Source organism: Phalangium opilio, unplaced genomic scaffold (assembly GCF_054372755.1).
Source record: "Phalangium opilio isolate 3A_F unplaced genomic scaffold, DU_Popi_V2 ptg001170l_1, whole genome shotgun sequence".
NCBI lineage: Eukaryota > Metazoa > Arthropoda > Arachnida > Opiliones > Phalangiidae > Phalangium > Phalangium opilio.
In genome coordinates, this window is record NW_028324255.1 from 9,427,140 (window position 1) to 9,443,298 (window position 16,159).

General features: G+C 38.9%; 36 non-coding genes across 36 annotated transcripts; all 36 read left to right on the top strand.

Moving 5' to 3' along the window:
• The first annotated feature begins 546 nt into the window (after positions 1-546).
• TRNAK-UUU (transfer RNA lysine (anticodon UUU)) lies at positions 547-619 on the top strand. Its single transcript has one exon. It is a non-coding gene; the product is annotated as a tRNA-Lys (tRNA).
• A 107-nt stretch (positions 620-726) lies between these two features.
• TRNAK-UUU (transfer RNA lysine (anticodon UUU)) lies at positions 727-799 on the top strand. The gene has a single exon. It is a non-coding gene; the product is annotated as a tRNA-Lys (tRNA).
• A 106-nt stretch (positions 800-905) lies between these two features.
• Positions 906-978, top strand: TRNAK-UUU (transfer RNA lysine (anticodon UUU)). The gene has a single exon. It is a non-coding gene; the product is annotated as a tRNA-Lys (tRNA).
• A 641-nt stretch (positions 979-1,619) lies between these two features.
• TRNAK-UUU (transfer RNA lysine (anticodon UUU)) lies at positions 1,620-1,692 on the top strand. The gene has a single exon. It is a non-coding gene; the product is annotated as a tRNA-Lys (tRNA).
• A 463-nt stretch (positions 1,693-2,155) lies between these two features.
• TRNAK-UUU (transfer RNA lysine (anticodon UUU)) lies at positions 2,156-2,228 on the top strand. Its single transcript has one exon. It is a non-coding gene; the product is annotated as a tRNA-Lys (tRNA).
• A 108-nt stretch (positions 2,229-2,336) lies between these two features.
• Positions 2,337-2,409, top strand: TRNAK-UUU (transfer RNA lysine (anticodon UUU)). The gene has a single exon. It is a non-coding gene; the product is annotated as a tRNA-Lys (tRNA).
• A 285-nt stretch (positions 2,410-2,694) lies between these two features.
• TRNAK-CUU (transfer RNA lysine (anticodon CUU)) lies at positions 2,695-2,767 on the top strand. Its single transcript has one exon. It is a non-coding gene; the product is annotated as a tRNA-Lys (tRNA).
• A 1,359-nt stretch (positions 2,768-4,126) lies between these two features.
• On the top strand, positions 4,127-4,199 carry TRNAK-UUU (transfer RNA lysine (anticodon UUU)). The gene has a single exon. It is a non-coding gene; the product is annotated as a tRNA-Lys (tRNA).
• A 285-nt stretch (positions 4,200-4,484) lies between these two features.
• TRNAK-UUU (transfer RNA lysine (anticodon UUU)) lies at positions 4,485-4,557 on the top strand. The gene has a single exon. It is a non-coding gene; the product is annotated as a tRNA-Lys (tRNA).
• Positions 4,558-5,022: 465 nt separating this feature from the next.
• Positions 5,023-5,095, top strand: TRNAK-UUU (transfer RNA lysine (anticodon UUU)). Its single transcript has one exon. It is a non-coding gene; the product is annotated as a tRNA-Lys (tRNA).
• Positions 5,096-5,738: 643 nt separating this feature from the next.
• Positions 5,739-5,811, top strand: TRNAK-UUU (transfer RNA lysine (anticodon UUU)). The gene has a single exon. It is a non-coding gene; the product is annotated as a tRNA-Lys (tRNA).
• Positions 5,812-6,098: 287 nt separating this feature from the next.
• On the top strand, positions 6,099-6,171 carry TRNAK-UUU (transfer RNA lysine (anticodon UUU)). The gene has a single exon. It is a non-coding gene; the product is annotated as a tRNA-Lys (tRNA).
• A 285-nt stretch (positions 6,172-6,456) lies between these two features.
• Positions 6,457-6,529, top strand: TRNAK-UUU (transfer RNA lysine (anticodon UUU)). Its single transcript has one exon. It is a non-coding gene; the product is annotated as a tRNA-Lys (tRNA).
• Positions 6,530-6,636: 107 nt separating this feature from the next.
• Positions 6,637-6,709, top strand: TRNAK-UUU (transfer RNA lysine (anticodon UUU)). Its single transcript has one exon. It is a non-coding gene; the product is annotated as a tRNA-Lys (tRNA).
• Positions 6,710-7,354: 645 nt separating this feature from the next.
• On the top strand, positions 7,355-7,427 carry TRNAK-UUU (transfer RNA lysine (anticodon UUU)). Its single transcript has one exon. It is a non-coding gene; the product is annotated as a tRNA-Lys (tRNA).
• A 285-nt stretch (positions 7,428-7,712) lies between these two features.
• On the top strand, positions 7,713-7,785 carry TRNAK-UUU (transfer RNA lysine (anticodon UUU)). The gene has a single exon. It is a non-coding gene; the product is annotated as a tRNA-Lys (tRNA).
• A 107-nt stretch (positions 7,786-7,892) lies between these two features.
• TRNAK-UUU (transfer RNA lysine (anticodon UUU)) lies at positions 7,893-7,965 on the top strand. The gene has a single exon. It is a non-coding gene; the product is annotated as a tRNA-Lys (tRNA).
• Positions 7,966-8,071: 106 nt separating this feature from the next.
• TRNAK-UUU (transfer RNA lysine (anticodon UUU)) lies at positions 8,072-8,144 on the top strand. Its single transcript has one exon. It is a non-coding gene; the product is annotated as a tRNA-Lys (tRNA).
• Positions 8,145-8,785: 641 nt separating this feature from the next.
• On the top strand, positions 8,786-8,858 carry TRNAK-UUU (transfer RNA lysine (anticodon UUU)). Its single transcript has one exon. It is a non-coding gene; the product is annotated as a tRNA-Lys (tRNA).
• A 107-nt stretch (positions 8,859-8,965) lies between these two features.
• Positions 8,966-9,038, top strand: TRNAK-UUU (transfer RNA lysine (anticodon UUU)). Its single transcript has one exon. It is a non-coding gene; the product is annotated as a tRNA-Lys (tRNA).
• Positions 9,039-9,501: 463 nt separating this feature from the next.
• On the top strand, positions 9,502-9,574 carry TRNAK-UUU (transfer RNA lysine (anticodon UUU)). Its single transcript has one exon. It is a non-coding gene; the product is annotated as a tRNA-Lys (tRNA).
• Positions 9,575-9,681: 107 nt separating this feature from the next.
• On the top strand, positions 9,682-9,754 carry TRNAK-UUU (transfer RNA lysine (anticodon UUU)). Its single transcript has one exon. It is a non-coding gene; the product is annotated as a tRNA-Lys (tRNA).
• Positions 9,755-10,039: 285 nt separating this feature from the next.
• On the top strand, positions 10,040-10,112 carry TRNAK-UUU (transfer RNA lysine (anticodon UUU)). The gene has a single exon. It is a non-coding gene; the product is annotated as a tRNA-Lys (tRNA).
• A 107-nt stretch (positions 10,113-10,219) lies between these two features.
• On the top strand, positions 10,220-10,292 carry TRNAK-UUU (transfer RNA lysine (anticodon UUU)). The gene has a single exon. It is a non-coding gene; the product is annotated as a tRNA-Lys (tRNA).
• Positions 10,293-10,398: 106 nt separating this feature from the next.
• Positions 10,399-10,471, top strand: TRNAK-UUU (transfer RNA lysine (anticodon UUU)). The gene has a single exon. It is a non-coding gene; the product is annotated as a tRNA-Lys (tRNA).
• A 641-nt stretch (positions 10,472-11,112) lies between these two features.
• Positions 11,113-11,185, top strand: TRNAK-UUU (transfer RNA lysine (anticodon UUU)). Its single transcript has one exon. It is a non-coding gene; the product is annotated as a tRNA-Lys (tRNA).
• A 107-nt stretch (positions 11,186-11,292) lies between these two features.
• Positions 11,293-11,365, top strand: TRNAK-UUU (transfer RNA lysine (anticodon UUU)). Its single transcript has one exon. It is a non-coding gene; the product is annotated as a tRNA-Lys (tRNA).
• Positions 11,366-11,828: 463 nt separating this feature from the next.
• Positions 11,829-11,901, top strand: TRNAK-UUU (transfer RNA lysine (anticodon UUU)). The gene has a single exon. It is a non-coding gene; the product is annotated as a tRNA-Lys (tRNA).
• Positions 11,902-12,008: 107 nt separating this feature from the next.
• Positions 12,009-12,081, top strand: TRNAK-UUU (transfer RNA lysine (anticodon UUU)). The gene has a single exon. It is a non-coding gene; the product is annotated as a tRNA-Lys (tRNA).
• Positions 12,082-12,366: 285 nt separating this feature from the next.
• Positions 12,367-12,439, top strand: TRNAK-CUU (transfer RNA lysine (anticodon CUU)). Its single transcript has one exon. It is a non-coding gene; the product is annotated as a tRNA-Lys (tRNA).
• Positions 12,440-13,798: 1,359 nt separating this feature from the next.
• Positions 13,799-13,871, top strand: TRNAK-UUU (transfer RNA lysine (anticodon UUU)). The gene has a single exon. It is a non-coding gene; the product is annotated as a tRNA-Lys (tRNA).
• A 287-nt stretch (positions 13,872-14,158) lies between these two features.
• TRNAK-UUU (transfer RNA lysine (anticodon UUU)) lies at positions 14,159-14,231 on the top strand. Its single transcript has one exon. It is a non-coding gene; the product is annotated as a tRNA-Lys (tRNA).
• A 107-nt stretch (positions 14,232-14,338) lies between these two features.
• TRNAK-UUU (transfer RNA lysine (anticodon UUU)) lies at positions 14,339-14,411 on the top strand. The gene has a single exon. It is a non-coding gene; the product is annotated as a tRNA-Lys (tRNA).
• A 284-nt stretch (positions 14,412-14,695) lies between these two features.
• On the top strand, positions 14,696-14,768 carry TRNAK-UUU (transfer RNA lysine (anticodon UUU)). Its single transcript has one exon. It is a non-coding gene; the product is annotated as a tRNA-Lys (tRNA).
• Positions 14,769-15,053: 285 nt separating this feature from the next.
• TRNAK-UUU (transfer RNA lysine (anticodon UUU)) lies at positions 15,054-15,126 on the top strand. Its single transcript has one exon. It is a non-coding gene; the product is annotated as a tRNA-Lys (tRNA).
• A 107-nt stretch (positions 15,127-15,233) lies between these two features.
• TRNAK-UUU (transfer RNA lysine (anticodon UUU)) lies at positions 15,234-15,306 on the top strand. Its single transcript has one exon. It is a non-coding gene; the product is annotated as a tRNA-Lys (tRNA).
• The last annotated feature ends 853 nt before the right edge of the window (positions 15,307-16,159 follow it).

Here is a 16,159-nt window from a genome sequence, read left to right on the forward strand (position 1 = left end):
TTTCGTTTCAGCTCGGATAGCTCAGTCGGTAGAGCGTTAGGCTTCAAACCACGGTCCAGGGTTCGACTCCTTTTTCGGGCGACTCTTTTTTTAAAGAATCATCAATAATTTAAACTTCAGATCATTTAATTTCCAGTAAAATTATTGAAATTCTTATCCCAATTATTACGGGAGTTCACCTCGCTTGAGCCAGGATAGCTCAGTCGGTAGAGCGTTATTCTTTTAACCTAACGGTCCAGGGTTCGAGTCCCTGTTCGGGCGACTGTGTTTTTGAAGAATCATCAATAATTTAAACTTCAGATCATTTAATTTCCAGTAAAATTATTGAAATTCTAATCCCAATTATTACGGGAGTTCATTTCGTTTCAGCTCGGATAGCTCAGTCGGTAGAGCGTTAGGCTTCAAACCACGGTCCAGGGTTCGACTCCTTGTTCGGGCGACTGTGTTTTTGAAGAATCATCAATAATTTAAACTTCAGATCATTTAATTTCCAGTAAAATTATTGAAATTCTAATCCCAATTATTACGGGAGTTCATTTCGTTTCAGCCCGGATAGCTCAGTCGGTAGAGCGTTAAGCTTTTAACCTAACGGTCCAGGGTTCGAGTCCCTGTTCGGGCGACTCTGTTTTTAAAGAATCGTCAATAATTTAAACTTCAGATCATTTCACTTTCAATAAATTTATGTAAATTCTAATTCCAATTATTACGTGAGTTCACCTCGCTTGAGCCCGGATAGCTCAGTCGGTAGAGCGTTAGGCTTTTAACCTAACGGTCCAGGGTTCGAGTACCTGTTCGGGCCATTATTTTTTGAAGAATCATCAATAATTTAAACTTAAGATCATTTCACTTTCAATAAATTTATGTAAATTCTAATTCCAATTATTACGTGAGTTCACCTCGCTTGAGCCCGGATAGCTCAGTCGGTAGAGCGTTAGGCTTTTAACCTAACGGTCCAGGGTTCGAGTCCCTGTTCGGGCGACTCTGTTTTTGAAGAATCATCAATAATTTAAACTTCAGATCATTTAATTTCCAGTAAAATTATTGAAATTCTAATCCCAATTATTACGGGAGTTCATTTCGTTTCAGCTCGTATAGCTCAGTCGGTAGAGCGTTAGGCTTCAAACCACGGTCCAGGGTTCGACTCCTTGTTCGGGCGACTCTGTTTTTATAGAATCATCAATAATTTAAACTTCAGATCATTTAATTTCCAGTAAAATTATTGAAATTCTTATCCCATTTATTACGGGAGTTCACCTCGCTTGAGCCCGGATAGCTCAGTCGGTAGAGCGTTAGGCTTCAAACCACGGTCCAGGGTTCGACTCCTTGTTCGGGTGACTGTGTTTTTGAAGAATCATCAATAATTTAAACTTCAGATAATTTAATTTCCAGTAAAATTATTGAAATTCTAATCCCAATTATTACGGGAGTTCATTTCGTTTCAGCTCGGATAGCTCAGTCGGTAGAGCGTTAGGCTTCAAACCACGGTCCAGGGTTCGACTCCTTGTTCGGGCCATTCTGTTTTTGAAGAATCATCAATAATTTAAACTTCAGATCATTTAATTTCCAGTAAAATTATTGAAATTCTTATTCCATTTATTACGGGAGTTCACCTCGCTTGAGCCCGGATAGCTCAGTCGGTAGAGCGTTAGGCTTTTAACCTAACGGTCCAGGGTTCGAGTACCTGTTCGGGCCATTATGTTTTTGAAGAATCATCAATAATTTAAACTTAAGATCATTTCACTTTCAATAAATTTATGTAAATTCTAATTCCAATTATTACGTGAGTTCACCTCGCTTGAGCCCGGATAGCTCAGTCGGTAGAGCGTTAGGCTTCAAACCACGGTCCAGGGTTCGACTCCTTGTTCGGGTGACTGTGTTTTTGAAGAATCATCAATAATTTAAACTTCAGATCATTTAATTTCCAGTAAAATTATTGAAATTCTAATCCCAATTATTACGGGAGTTCATTTCGTTTCAGCTCGGATAGCTCAGTCGGTAGAGCGTTAGGCTTCAAACCACGGTCCAGGGTTCGACTCCTTGTTCGGGCCATTCTGTTTTTGAAGAATCATCAATAATTTAAACTTCAGATCATTTAATTTCCAGTAAAATTATTGAAATTCTTATTCCATTTATTACGGGAGTTCACCTCGCTTGAGCCCGGATAGCTCAGTCGGTAGAGCGTTAGGCTTTTAACCTAACGGTCCAGGGTTCGAGTACCTGTTCGGGCCATTATGTTTTTGAAGAATCATCAATAATTTAAAACTTAAGATCATTTCACTTTCAATAAATTTATGTAAATTCTAATTCCAATTATTACGTGAGTTCACCTCGCTTGAGCCCGGATAGCTCAGTCGGTAGAGCGTTAGGCTTTTAACCTAACGGTCCAGGGTTCGAGTCCCTGTTCGGGCGACTCTGTTTTTGAAGAATCATCAATAATTTAAACTTCAGATCATTTAATTTCCAGTAAAATTATTGAAATTCTAATCCCAATTATTACGGGAGTTCATTTCGTTTCAGCTCGGATAGCTCAGTCGGTAGAGCGTTAGGCTTCAAACCACGGTCCAGGGTTCGACTCCTTGTTCGGGCGACTGTGTTTTTGAAGAATCATCAATAATTTAAACTTCAGATCATTTAATTTCCAGTAAAATTATTGAAATTCTAATCCCAATTATTACGGGAGTTCATTTCGTTTCAGCCCGGATAGCTCAGTCGGTAGAGCGTTAGGCTCTTAACCTAACGGTCCAGGGTTCGAGTCCCTGTTCTGGCGAATCTGTTTTTAAAGAATCGTCAATAATTTAAACTTCAGATCATTTCACTTTCAATAAATTTATGTAAACTCTAATTCCAAATATTACGGGATTTAACTTCGTTTGAGACAGGATAGGTCAGTCGGTAGAGCGTTAGGCTTTTAACCTAACGGTCCAGGGTTCGAGTCCCTGTTCGGGCGACTCTGTTTTTGAAGAATCATCAATAATTTAAACTTCAGATCATTTAATTTCCAGTAAAATTATTGAAATTCTAATCCCAATTATTACGGGAGTTCATTTCGTTTCAGCTCGTATAGCTCAGTCGGTAGAGCGTTAGGCTTCAAACCACGGTCCAGGGTTCGACTCCTTGTTCGGGCGACTCTGTTTTTATAGAATCATCAATAATTTAAACTTCAGATCATTTAATTTCCAGTAAAATTATTGAAATTCTTATCCCATTTATTACGGGAGTTCACCTCGCTTGAGCCCGGATAGCTCAGTCGGTAGAGCGTTAGGCTTCAAACCACGGTCCAGGGTTCGACTCCTTGTACGGGTGACTGTGTTTTTGAAGAATCATCAATAATTTAAACTTCAGATCATTTAATTTCCAGTAAAATTATTGAAATTCTAATCCCAATTATTACGGGAGTTCAATTCGTTTCAGCCCGGATAGCTCAGTCGGTAGAGCGTTAAGCTTTTAACCTAACGGTCCAGGGTTCGAGTACCTGTTCGGGCCATTCTGTTTTTGAAGAATCATCAAAAATTTAAACTTCAGATCATTTCACTTTCAATAAATTTATGTAAACTCTAATTCCAATTATTACGGGATTTACCTTCGTTTGAGACAGGATAGCTCAGTCGGTAGAGCGTTAGGCTTTTAACCTAACGTTCCAGAGTTCGAGTCCCTGTTCGGGCGACTCTGTTTTTGAAGAATCATCAATAATTTAAACTTCAGATCATTTAATTTCCAGTAAAATTATTGAAATTCTAATCCCAATTATTACGGGAGTTCATTTCGCTTCAGCTCGGATAGCTCAGTCGGTAGAGCGTTAGGCTTCAAACCACGGTCCAGGGTTCGACTCCTTGTTCGGGCGACTGTGTTTTTGAAGAATCATCAATAATTTAAACTTCAGATCATTTAATTTCCAGTAAAATTATTGAAATTCTAATCCCAATTATTACGGGAGTTCTTCTCGTTTCAGCTCGGATAGCTCAGTCGGTAGAGCATTAGGATTCAAACCACGGTCCAGGGTTCGACTCCTTGTTCGGGCGACTGTGTTTTTTAAGAATAATCAATAATTTAAACTTCAGATCATTTAATTTCCAGTAAAATTATTGAAATTCTAATCCCAATTATTACGGGAGTTCATTTCGTTTCAGCCCGGATAGCTCAGTCGGTAGAGCGTTAAGCTTTTAACCTAACGGTCCAGGGTTCGAGTCCCTGTTCGGGCGACTCTGTTTTTGAAGAATCATCAATAATTTAAACTTCAGATCATTTAATTTCCAGTAAAATTATTGAAATTCTAATCCCAATTATTACGGGAGTTCGTTTCGTTTCAGCTCGGATAGCTCAGTCGGTAGAGCATTAGGATTCAAACCACGGTCCAGGGTTCGACTCCTTGTTCTTGCGACTGTGTTTTTTAAGAATAATCAATAATTTAAACTTCAGATCATTTAATTTCCAGTAAAATTATTGAAATTCTAATCCCAATTATTACGGGAGTTCATTTCGTTTCAGCCCGGATAGCTCAGTCGGTAGAGCGTTAAGCTTTTAACCTAACGGTCCAGGGTTCGAGTCCCTGTTCGGGCGACTCTGTTTTTGAAGAATCATCAATAATTTAAACTTCAGATCATTTAATTTCCAGTAAAATTATTGAAATTCTTATTCGAATTATTACGGGAGTTCACTTCGCTTGAGCCCAGATAGCTCAGTCGGTAGAGCGTTAGGCTTTTAACCTAACGGTAAAGGGTTCGAGTCCCTGTTCGGGCGACTGTGTTTTTGAAGAATCATCAATAATTTAAACTTCAGATCATTTAATTTCCAGTAAAATTATTGAAATTCTAATCCCAATTATTACGGGAGTTCATTTCGTTTCAGATCGGATAGCTCAGTCGGTAGAGCGTTAGGCTTCAAACCACGGTCCAGGGTTCGACTCCTTTTTCGGGCGACTCTTTTTTTAAAGAATCATCAATAATTTAAACTTCAGATCATTTAATTTCCAGTAAAATTATTGAAATTCTTATCCCAATTATTACGGGAGTTCACCTCGCTTGAGCCAGGATAGCTCAGTCGGTAGAGCGTTAGGCTTTTAACCTAACGGTCCAGGGTTCGAGTCCCTGTTCGGGCGACTGTGTTTTTGAAGAATCATCAATAATTTAAACTTCAGATCATTTAATTTCCAGTAAAATTATTGAAATTCTAATCCCAATTATTACGGGAGTTCATTTCGTTTCAGCTCGGATAGCTCAGTCGGTAGAGCGTTAGGCTTCAAACCACGGTCCAGGGTTCGACTCCTTGTTCGGGCGACTGTGTTTTTGAAGAATCATCAATAATTTAAACTTCAGATCATTTAATTTCCAGTAAAATTATTGAAATTCTAATCCCAATTATTACGGGAGTTCATTTCGTTTCAGCTCGGATAGCTCAGTCGGTAGAGCATTAGGATTCAAACCACGGTCCAGGGTTCGACTCCTTGTTCGGGCGACTGTGTTTTTGAAGAATCATCAATAATTTAAACTTCAGATCATTTAATTTCCAGTAAAATTATTGAAATTCTAATCCCAATTATTACGGGAGTTCATTTCGTTTCAGCCCGGATAGCTCAGTCGGTAGAGCGTTAAGCTTTTAACCTAACGGTCCAGGGTTCGAGTACCTGTTCGGGCGACTCTGTTTTTAAAGAATCGTCAATAATTTAAACTTCAGATCATTTCACTTTCAATAAATATATGTAAATTCCAATTCCAATTATTACGTGAGTTCACCTCGTTTCAGCCCGGATAGCTCAGTCGGTAGAGCGTTAGGCTTTTAACCTAACGGTCCAGGGTTCGAGTCCCTGTTCGGGCGACTCTGATTTTAAAGAATCGTCAATAATTTAAACTTCAGATCATTTCACTTTCAATAAATTTATGTAAATTCTAATTCCAATTATTACGGGATTTAACTTCGTTTGAGACAGGATAGCTCAGTCGGTAGAGCGTTAGGCTTTTAACCTAACGGTCCAGGGTTCGAGTCCCTGTTCGGGCGACTCTGTTTTTGAAGAATCATCAATAATTTAAACTTCAGATCATTTAATTTCCAGTAAAATTATTGAAATTCTTATTCCAATTATTACGGGAGTTCACCTCGCTTGAGCCCAGATAGCTTAGTCGGTAGAGCGTTAGGCTTTTAACCTAACGGTCCAGGGTTCGAGTCCCTGTTCGGGCGACTGTGTTTTTGAAGAATCATCAATAATTTAAACTTCAGATCATTTAATTTCCAGTAAAATTATTGAAATTCTAATCCCAATTATTACGGGAGTTCATTTCGTTTCAGCTCGGATAGCTCAGTCGGTAGAGCGTTAGGCTTCAAACCACGGTCCAGGGTTCGACTCCTTTTTCGGGCGACTCTTTTTTTAAAGAATCATCAATAATTTAAACTTCAGATCATTTAATTTCCAGTAAAATTATTGAAATTCTAATCCCAATTATTACGGGAGTTCATTTCGTTTCAGCCCGGATAGCTCAGTCGGTAGAGCGTTAGGCTTTTAACCTAACGGTCCAGGGTTCGAGTCCCTCTTCGGGCGACTCTGTTTTTAAAGAATCGTCAATAATTTAAACTTCAGATCATTTCACTTTCAATAAATATATGTAAATTCCAATTCCAATTATTACGTGAGTTCACCTCGTTTCAGCCCGGATAGCTCAGTCGGTAGAGCGTTAGGCTTTTAACCTAACGGTCCAGGGTTCGAGTCCCTGTTCGGGCGACTCTGATTTTAAAGAATCGTCAATAATTTAAACTTCAGATCATTTCACTTTCAATAAATTTATGTAAATTCTAATTCCAATTATTACGGGATTTAACTTCGTTTGAGACAGGATAGCTCAGTCGGTAGAGCGTTAGGCTTTTAACCTAACGGTCCAGGGTTCGAGTCCCTGTTCGGGCGACTCTGTTTTTGAAGAATCATCAATAATTTAAACTTCAGATCATTTAATTTCCAGTAAAATTATTGAAATTCTTATTCCAATTATTACGGGAGTTCACCTCGCTTGAGCCCAGATAGCTTAGTCTTTAGAGCGTTAGGCTTTTAACCTAACGGTCCAGGGTTCGAGTCCCTGTTCGGGCGACTGTGTTTTTGAAGAATCATCAATAATTTAAACTTCAGATCATTTAATTTCCAGTAAAATTATTGAAATTCTAATCCCAATTATTACGGGAGTTCATTTCGTTTCAGCTCGGATAGCTCAGTCGGTAGAGCGTTAGGCTTCAAACCACGGTCCAGGGTTCGACTCCTTTTTCGGGCGACTCTTTTTTTAAAGAATCATCAATAATTTAAACTTCAGATCATTTAATTTCCAGTAAAATTATTGAAATTCTTATCCCAATTATTACGGGAGTTCACCTCGCTTGAGCCAGGATAGCTCAGTCGGTAGAGCGTTAGGCTTTTAACCTAACGGTCCAGGGTTCGAGTCCCTGTTCGGGCGACTGTGTTTTTGAAGAATCATCAATAATTTAAACTTCAGATCATTTAATTTCCAGTAAAATTATTGAAATTCTAATCCCAATTATTACGGGAGTTCATTTCGTTTCAGCTCGGATAGCTCAGTCGGTAGAGCGTTAGGCTTCAAACCACGGTCCAGGGTTCGACTCCTTGTTCGGGCGACTGTGTTTTTGAAGAATCATCAATAATTTAAACTTCAGATCATTTAATTTCCAGTAAAATTATTGAAATTCTAATCCCAATTATTACGGGAGTTCATTTCGTTTCAGCCCGGATAGCTCAGTCGGTAGAGCGTTAAGCTTTTAACCTAACGGTCCAGGGTTCGAGTCCCTGTTCGGGCGACTCTGTTTTTAAAGAATCGTCAATAATTTAAACTTCAGATCATTTCACTTTCAATAAATTTATGTAAATTCTAATTCCAATTATTACGTGAGTTCACCTCGCTTGAGCCCGGATAGCTCAGTCGGTAGAGCGTTAGGCTTTTAACCTAACGGTCCAGGGTTCGAGTACCTGTTCGGGCCATTATTTTTTGAAGAATCATCAATAATTTAAACTTAAGATCATTTCACTTTCAATAAATTTATGTAAATTCTAATTCCAATTATTACGTGAGTTCACCTCGCTTGAGCCCGGATAGCTCAGTCGGTAGAGCGTTAGGCTTTTAACCTAACGGTCCAGGGTTCGAGTCCCTGTTCGGGCGACTCTGTTTTTGAAGAATCATCAATAATTTAAACTTCAGATCATTTAATTTCCAGTAAAATTATTGAAATTCTAATCCCAATTATTACGGGAGTTCATTTCGTTTCAGCTCGTATAGCTCAGTCGGTAGAGCGTTAGGCTTCAAACCACGGTCCAGGGTTCGACTCCTTGTTCGGGCGACTCTGTTTTTATAGAATCATCAATAATTTAAACTTCAGATCATTTAATTTCCAGTAAAATTATTGAAATTCTTATCCCATTTATTACGGGAGTTCACCTCGCTTGAGCCCGGATAGCTCAGTCGGTAGAGCGTTAGGCTTCAAACCACGGTCCAGGGTTCGACTCCTTGTTCGGGTGACTGTGTTTTTGAAGAATCATCAATAATTTAAACTTCAGATAATTTAATTTCCAGTAAAATTATTGAAATTCTAATCCCAATTATTACGGGAGTTCATTTCGTTTCAGCTCGGATAGCTCAGTCGGTAGAGCGTTAGGCTTCAAACCACGGTCCAGGGTTCGACTCCTTGTTCGGGCCATTCTGTTTTTGAAGAATCATCAATAATTTAAACTTCAGATCATTTAATTTCCAGTAAAATTATTGAAATTCTTATTCCATTTATTACGGGAGTTCACCTCGCTTGAGCCCGGATAGCTCAGTCGGTAGAGCGTTAGGCTTTTAACCTAACGGTCCAGGGTTCGAGTACCTGTTCGGGCCATTATGTTTTTGAAGAATCATCAATAATTTAAACTTAAGATCATTTCACTTTCAATAAATTTATGTAAATTCTAATTCCAATTATTACGTGAGTTCACCTCGCTTGAGCCCGGATAGCTCAGTCGGTAGAGCGTTAGGCTTTTAACCTAACGGTCCAGGGTTCGAGTCCCTGTTCGGGCGACTCTGTTTTTGAAGAATCATCAATAATTTAAACTTCAGATCATTTAATTTCCAGTAAAATTATTGAAATTCTAATCCCAATTATTACGGGAGTTCATTTCGTTTCAGCTCGGATAGCTCAGTCGGTAGAGCGTTAGGCTTCAAACCACGGTCCAGGGTTCGACTCCTTGTTCGGGTGACTGTGTTTTTGAAGAATCATCAATAATTTAAACTTCAGATCATTTAATTTCCAGTAAAATTATTGAAATTCTAATCCCAATTATTACGGGAGTTCATTTCGTTTCAGCTCGGATAGCTCAGTCGGTAGAGCGTTAGGCTTCAAACCACGGTCCAGGGTTCGACTCCTTGTTCGGGCCATTCTGTTTTTGAAGAATCATCAATAATTTAAACTTCAGATCATTTAATTTCCAGTAAAATTATTGAAATTCTTATTCCATTTATTACGGGAGTTCACCTCGCTTGAGCCCGGATAGCTCAGTCGGTAGAGCGTTAGGCTTTTAACCTAACGGTCCAGGGTTCGAGTACCTGTTCGGGCCATTATGTTTTTGAAGAATCATCAATAATTTAAACTTAAGATCATTTCACTTTCAATAAATTTATGTAAATTCTAATTCCAATTATTACGTGAGTTCACCTCGCTTGAGCCCGGATAGCTCAGTCGGTAGAGCGTTAGGCTTTTAACCTAACGGTCCAGGGTTCGAGTCCCTGTTCGGGCGACTGTGTTTTTGAAGAATCATCAATAATTTAAACTTCAGATCATTTAATTTCCAGTAAAATTATTGAAATTCTAATCCCAATTATTACGGGAGTTCATTTCGTTTCAGCTCGGATAGCTCAGTCGGTAGAGCGTTAGGCTTCAAACCACGGTCCAGGGTTCGACTCCTTGTTCGGGCGACTGTGTTTTTGAAGAATCATCAATAATTTAAACTTCAGATCATTTAATTTCCAGTAAAATTATTGAAATTCTAATCCCAATTATTACGGGAGTTCATTTCGTTTCAGCCCGGATAGCTCAGTCGGTAGAGCGTTAAGCTTTTAACCTAACGGTCCAGGGTTCGAGTCCCTGTTCGGGCGACTCTGTTTTTAAAGAATCGTCAATAATTTAAACTTCAGATCATTTCACTTTCAATAAATTTATGTAAATTCTAATTCCAATTATTACGTGAGTTCACCTCGCTTGAGCCCGGATAGCTCAGTCGGTAGAGCGTTAGGCTTTTAACCTAACGGTCCAGGGTTCGAGTACCTGTTCGGGCCATTATTTTTTGAAGAATCATCAATAATTTAAACTTAAGATCATTTCACTTTCAATAAATTTATGTAAATTCTAATTCCAATTATTACGTGAGTTCACCTCGCTTGAGCCCGGATAGCTCAGTCGGTAGAGCGTTAGGCTTTTAACCTAACGGTCCAGGGTTCGAGTCCCTGTTCGGGCGACTCTGTTTTTGAAGAATCATCAATAATTTAAACTTCAGATCATTTAATTTCCAGTAAAATTATTGAAATTCTAATCCCAATTATTACGGGAGTTCATTTCGTTTCAGCTCGTATAGCTCAGTCGGTAGAGCGTTAGGCTTCAAACCACGGTCCAGGGTTCGACTCCTTGTTCGGGCGACTCTGTTTTTATAGAATCATCAATAATTTAAACTTCAGATCATTTAATTTCCAGTAAAATTATTGAAATTCTTATCCCATTTATTACGGGAGTTCACCTCGCTTGAGCCCGGATAGCTCAGTCGGTAGAGCGTTAGGCTTCAAACCACGGTCCAGGGTTCGACTCCTTGTTCGGGTGACTGTGTTTTTGAAGAATCATCAATAATTTAAACTTCAGATAATTTAATTTCCAGTAAAATTATTGAAATTCTAATCCCAATTATTACGGGAGTTCATTTCGTTTCAGCTCGGATAGCTCAGTCGGTAGAGCGTTAGGCTTCAAACCACGGTCCAGGGTTCGACTCCTTGTTCGGGCCATTCTGTTTTTGAAGAATCATCAATAATTTAAACTTCAGATCATTTAATTTCCAGTAAAATTATTGAAATTCTTATTCCATTTATTACGGGAGTTCACCTCGCTTGAGCCCGGATAGCTCAGTCGGTAGAGCGTTAGGCTTTTAACCTAACGGTCCAGGGTTCGAGTACCTGTTCGGGCCATTATGTTTTTGAAGAATCATCAATAATTTAAACTTAAGATCATTTCACTTTCAATAAATTTATGTAAATTCTAATTCCAATTATTACGTGAGTTCACCTCGCTTGAGCCCGGATAGCTCAGTCGGTAGAGCGTTAGGCTTTTAACCTAACGGTCCAGGGTTCGAGTCCCTGTTCGGGCGACTCTGTTTTTGAAGAATCATCAATAATTTAAACTTCAGATCATTTAATTTCCAGTAAAATTATTGAAATTCTAATCCCAATTATTACGGGAGTTCATTTCGTTTCAGCTCGGATAGCTCAGTCGGTAGAGCGTTAGGCTTCAAACCACGGTCCAGGGTTCGACTCCTTGTTCGGGTGACTGTGTTTTTGAAGAATCATCAATAATTTAAACTTCAGATCATTTAATTTCCAGTAAAATTATTGAAATTCTAATCCCAATTATTACGGGAGTTCATTTCGTTTCAGCTCGGATAGCTCAGTCGGTAGAGCGTTAGGCTTCAAACCACGGTCCAGGGTTCGACTCCTTGTTCGGGCCATTCTGTTTTTGAAGAATCATCAATAATTTAAACTTCAGATCATTTAATTTCCAGTAAAATTATTGAAATTCTTATTCCATTTATTACGGGAGTTCACCTCGCTTGAGCCCGGATAGCTCAGTCGGTAGAGCGTTAGGCTTTTAACCTAACGGTCCAGGGTTCGAGTACCTGTTCGGGCCATTATGTTTTTGAAGAATCATCAATAATTTAAACTTAAGATCATTTCACTTTCAATAAATTTATGTAAATTCTAATTCCAATTATTACGTGAGTTCACCTCGCTTGAGCCCGGATAGCTCAGTCGGTAGAGCGTTAGGCTTTTAACCTAACGGTCCAGGGTTCGAGTCCCTGTTCGGGCGACTCTGTTTTTGAAGAATCATCAATAATTTAAACTTCAGATCATTTAATTTCCAGTAAAATTATTGAAATTCTAATCCCAATTATTACGGGAGTTCATTTCGTTTCAGCTCGGATAGCTCAGTCGGTAGAGCGTTAGGCTTCAAACCACGGTCCAGGGTTCGACTCCTTGTTCGGGCGACTGTGTTTTTGAAGAATCATCAATAATTTAAACTTCAGATCATTTAATTTCCAGTAAAATTATTGAAATTCTAATCCCAATTATTACGGGAGTTCATTTCGTTTCAGCCCGGATAGCTCAGTCGGTAGAGCGTTAGGCTCTTAACCTAACGGTCCAGGGTTCGAGTCCCTGTTCTGGCGAATCTGTTTTTAAAGAATCGTCAATAATTTAAACTTCAGATCATTTCACTTTCAATAAATTTATGTAAACTCTAATTCCAAATATTACGGGATTTAACTTCGTTTGAGACAGGATAGGTCAGTCGGTAGAGCGTTAGGCTTTTAACCTAACGGTCCAGGGTTCGAGTCCCTGTTCGGGCGACTCTGTTTTTGAAGAATCATCAATAATTTAAACTTCAGATCATTTAATTTCCAGTAAAATTATTGAAATTCTAATCCCAATTATTACGGGAGTTCATTTCGTTTCAGCTCGGATAGCTCAGTCGGTAGAGCGTTAGGCTTCAAACCACGGTCCAGGGTTCGACTCCTTGTTCGGGCGACTCTGTTTTTATAGAATCATCAATAATTTAAACTTCAGATCATTTAATTTCCAGTAAAATTATTGAAATTCTTATCCCATTTATTACGGGAGTTCACCTCGCTTGAGCCCGGATAGCTCAGTCGGTAGAGCGTTAGGCTTCAAACCACGGTCCAGGGTTCGACTCCTTGTTCGGGTGACTGTGTTTTTGAAGAATCATCAATAATTTAAACTTCAGATCATTTAATTTCCAGTAAAATTATTGAAATTCTAATCCCAATTATTACGGGAGTTCAATTCGTTTCAGCCCGGATAGCTCAGTCGGTAGAGCGTTAAGCTTTTAACCTAACGGTCCAGGGTTCGAGTACCTGTTCGGGCCATTCTGTTTTTGAAGAATCATCAAAAATTTAAACTTCAGATCATTTCACTTTCAATAAATTTATGTAAACTCTAATTCCAATTATTACGGGATTTACCTTCGTTTGAGACAGGATAGCTCAGTCGGTAGAGCGTTAGGCTTTTAACCTAACGTTCCAGAGTTCGAGTCCCTGTTCGGGCGACTCTGTTTTTGAAGAATCATCAATAATTTAAACTTCAGATCATTTAATTTCCAGTAAAATTATTGAAATTCTAATCCCAATTATTACGGGAGTTCATTTCGTTTCAGCTCGGATAGCTCAGACGGTAGAGCGTTAGGCTTCAAACCACGCTCCAGGGTTCGACTCCTTGTTCGGGCGACTCTGTTTTTAAAGAATCATCAATAATTTAAACTTCAGATCATTTAATTCCCAGTAAAATTATTGAAATTCTAATCCCAATTATTACGGGAGTTCATTTCGTTTCAGCTCGGATAGCTCAGTCGGTAGAGCGTTAGGCTTCAAACCACGGTCCAGGGTTCGACTCCTTGTTCGGGCGACTCTTTTTTTAAAGAATCATCAATAATTTAAACTTCAGATCATTTAATTTCCAGTAAAATTATTGAAATTCTAATCCCAATTATTACGGGAGTTCATTTCGTTTCAGCCCGGATAGCTCAGTCGGTAGAGCGTTAGGCTTTTAACCTAACGGTCCAGGGTTCGAGTCCCTCTTCGGGCGACTCTGTTTTTAAAGAATCGTCAATAATTTAAACTTCAGATCATTTCACTTTCAATAAATTTATGTAAATTCTAATTCCAATTATTACGTGAGTTCACCTCGCTGGAGCCCGGATAGCTCAGTCGGTAGAGCGTTAAGCTTTTAACCTAACGGTCCAGGGTTCGAGTACCAGTTCGGGCCATTATGTTTTTGAAGAATCATCAATAATTTAAACTTAAGATCATTTCACTTTCAATAAATTTATGTAAATTCTAATTCCAATTATTAAGTGAGTTCACCTCGCTTGAGCCCGGATAGCTCAGTCGGTAGAGCGTTAGGCTTTTAACCTAACGGTCCAGGGTTCGAGTCCCTGTTCGGGCGACTCTGTTTTTGAAGAATCATCAATAATTTAAACTTCAGATCATTTAATTTCCAGTAAAATTATTGAAATTCTTATTCCAATTATTACGGGAGTTCACCTCGCTTGAGCCCGGATAGCTCAGTCGGTAGAGCGTTAGACTTTTAACCTAACGGTCCAGGGTTCGAGTCCCTGTTCGGGCGACTGTGTTTTTGAAGAATCATCAATAATTTAAACTTCAGATCATTTAATTTCCAGTAAAATTATTGAAATTCTAATCCCAATTATTACGGGAGTTCATTTCGTTTCAGCTCGGATAGCTCAGTCGGTAGAGCGTTAGGCTTCAAACCACGGTCCAGGGTTCGACTCCTTGTTCGGGCCATTCTGTTTTTGAAGAATCATCAATAATTTAATTTTCAGATAATTTAATTTCCAGTAAAATATTGAAATTCTTATTCCATTTATTACGGGAGTTCACCTCGGTTGAGCCCGGATAGCTCAGTCGGTAGAGCGTTAGGCTTTTAACCTAACGGTCCAGGGTTCGAGTCCCTGTTCGGGCGACTGTGTTTTTGAAGAATCATCAATAATTTAAACTTCAGATCATTTAATTTCCAGTAAAATTATTGAAATTCTAATCCCAATTATTACGGGAGTTCATTTCGTTTCAACTCGGATAGCTCAGTCGGTAGAGCGTTAGGCTTCAAACCACGGTCCAGGGTTCGACTCCTTGTTCGGGCCATTCTGTTTTTGAAGAATCATCAATAATTTAAACTTCAGATCATTTAATTTCCAGTAAAATTATTGAAATTCTTATTCCATTTATTACGGGAGTTCACCTCGCTTGAGCCCGGATAGCTCAGTCGGTAGAGCGTTAGGCTTTTAACCTAACGGTCCAGGGTTCGAGTACCTGTTCGGGCCATTATGTTTTTGAAGAATCATCAATAATTTAAACTTAAGATCATTTCACTTTCAATAAATTTATGTAAATTCTAATTCCAATTATTACGTGAGTTCACCTCGCTTGAGCCCGGATAGGTCAGTCGGTAGAGCGTTAGGCTTTTAACCTAACGGTCCAGGGTTCGAGTCCCTGTTCGGGCGACTCTGTTTTTGAAGAATCATCAATAATTTAAACTTCAGATCATTTAATTTCCAGTAAAATTATTGAAATTCTAATCCCAATTATTACGGGAGTTCATTTCGTTTCAGCTCGTATAGCTCAGTCGGTAGAGCGTTAGGCTTCAAACCACGGTCCAGGGTTCGACTCCTTGTTCGGGCGACTCTGTTTTTATAGAATCATCAATAATTTAAACTTCAGATCATTTAATTTCCAGTAAAATTATTGAAATTCTTATCCCATTTATTACGGGAGTTCACCTCGCTTGAGCCCGGATAGCTCAGTCGGTAGAGCGTTAGGCTTCAAACCACGGTCCAGGGTTCGACTCCTTGTTCGGGTGACTGTGTTTTTGAAGAATCATCAATAATTTGAACTTCAGATCATTTAATTTCCAGTAAAATTATTGAAATTCTAATCCCAATTATTACGGGAGTTCAATTCGTTTCAGCCCGGATAGCTCAGTCGGTAGAGCGTTAAGCTTTTAACCTAACGGTCCAGGGTTCGAGTACCTGTTCGGGCCATTCTGTTTTTGAAGAATCATCAAAAATTTAAACTTCAGATCATTTCACTTTCAATAAATTTATGTAAACTCTAATTCCAATTATTACGGGATTTACCTTCGTTTGAGACAGGATAGCTCAGTCGGTAGAGCGTTAGGCTTTTAACCTAACGTTCCAGAGTTCGAGTCCCTGTTCGGGCGACTCTGTTTTTGAAGAATCATCAATAATTTAAACTTCAGATCATTTAATTTCCAGTAAAATTATTGAAATTCTAATCCCAATTATTACGGGAGTTCATTTCGTTTCAGCTCGGATAGCTCAGACGGTAGAGCGTTAG